At 52.6% G+C, this 1,887-nt stretch overlaps 1 non-coding gene across 1 annotated transcript; it reads right to left on the bottom strand.

Annotated features, from left to right (window-relative positions):
* Window positions 1-526: 526 nt before the first annotated feature.
* Window positions 527-599, bottom strand: TRNAE-UUC (transfer RNA glutamic acid (anticodon UUC)). Its single transcript has one exon. It is a non-coding gene; the product is annotated as a tRNA-Glu (tRNA).
* Between the last annotated feature and the right edge of the window lie 1,288 nt (window positions 600-1,887).

Here is a 1,887-nt window from a genome sequence, read left to right as displayed (position 1 = left end):
TGTTCTGAGGGCTTCGTACATGTTACCTCATCTAATTCTCACGAGAATCCTGTGAGGCAAGGACACATGTCATGGATGAGGAAACCGAGGCACCCAGCTCCAGACAGAAGAGATGAGGGTTGAGCCCAAGCAAGGGGCCCCAGAGTCCATGCTTCTTCTTTTTCTGTTTTTGGCTGTGCCTTGTGGCATGTGCCCTGTACGGTTTGATTTGCCACATAATAACATTCTAATGCGGGGAAGGCGATGGCACCCCACTCCAGCACTCTTGCCTGGAAAATCATGGACGGAGGAGCCTGGTAGGCTGCACTCCATGGGGTCGCTAGAGTTGGACACGACTGAGCGACTCCACTTTCACTTTCCACTTTCATGCATTGGAGAAGGAAATGGCAACCCACTCCAGTGTTCTTCCCTGGAGAATCCTAGGGACAGGGGAGCCTGATGGGCTGCAGTCCGTGGGGTCACGAAGAGTCAGACACGACTGAGCGACTTCCCTTTCCCTTTCCCTTTGTGGCATGTGGGATCTTAGTTCCCTGGGCAGGGATCAAACCTGTGCCCCCTGCATTGAAAGTGCAGAGTCTTAGCCACTGGACCGCCAGGGAAGTCCCCAGAGTCCACACTTCTGAAACATAATCAAATTCCTCTTTGTCTTTTTGTAAGCAAAGAATGGGAAGCTTTGCTGGTCCTGTGGTTTTCACACCTTTAAAATCTGTCTTCCTTAGAACTCAATATATAAAGGACACCACCAGGGATGCCCTGCTTGAGAGAGAGGCAAGGCCCTGTAGGCACTGGCCCAGTCTGGCCTGCGTCCAACCCCTGAGGTGGCCTGGGGCATTTCCTGGGACCCCAGGGCTTCTGGAAAACCTCGATCTCAAGGCCTCTATTATAGACAAGTTACCCAAGATCTCAGGGGAGACACTCCCTGCCCCAGGCGGCGAAGCGTGTCTCAGGCAGACGGTGGGCCAGCCCTGCGCTCCTGCCGGGCTCCCGGCTTGCTGCCCCCCGGGCGAGCTGCCTCCGCATGTCAGTTAGCGCTGGCCTTGCTGCGCTTTATATAAGGACAGATGTGCTCATCGCGTAGAGTTCAAGTGTGAGCAATGCGGTCATCCTGCTCCTACTTAGCAATCCTTTCTCTGGAAAGATCTGGGGCAGATGCTCAGAGACTTAAACATGACCTCCCAGACAGCAGTGGCGGGCTTGCAGGGCAGTACCCCAGAGCAGGGCAGTACCCCAGAGCAGAGCAGTACCCCAGAGCAGGCCAGCAGGATAACTCTGCTCTGGACTTCATCTCAATTGGTCTTATCTTCAGCAAATATTTTTTTTAGAATAAGTGGTTTGTGTGTGTGGTTTTTTTTTAAGATTTTTTGATGTGGACCATTTTTCTAAAGTCTTTATTGAATTCGTACAGTCCTTTTTGTGGCCACAAGGCGTGTGTGATCTTAGCTCCCTGATCAGGGATCAGACCTGCTCTCCTTGAAGTAGAAGGCGAAGAAGTCTTAACCACTGGACTGCCAGGGAAGTCCCTTCAAGGGAATTTCTTGTCTGGCTGTTACTATTATTTCATCCCAGATTTTGTTTGGAAGTCTAGCCTTCTGACCTATCCCTGCTGCTGCTGCTGCTGCTGCTAAGTCGCTTCAGTCGTGTCCAACTCTGTGCGACCCCATAGATGGCAGCCCACCAGGCTCCCCTGTCCCTGGGATTCTCCAGGCAAGAACACTGGAGTGGGTGACCTGTCCCTAATAAGATGCTAATACTGCAGTCACTTCAGTCATATCTGACTCTTTGTGACCCCGTGGACTGTAGCCCGTCAGGCTCCTCTGTCCGTGGGATTCTCTACGCAAGAGTACTGGAGTGGGTTGCCAGGGGATCATCCCAACCCGGGGATCACAC

The sequence above is a fragment of the Bos indicus genome, chromosome 17 (genome assembly GCF_029378745.1).
Source record: "Bos indicus isolate NIAB-ARS_2022 breed Sahiwal x Tharparkar chromosome 17, NIAB-ARS_B.indTharparkar_mat_pri_1.0, whole genome shotgun sequence".
Lineage (NCBI taxonomy): Eukaryota > Metazoa > Chordata > Mammalia > Artiodactyla > Bovidae > Bos > Bos indicus.
The sequence above is the reverse complement of the archived record's forward strand: the minus strand, read 5'-3'. Positions and strand labels throughout refer to the sequence as shown.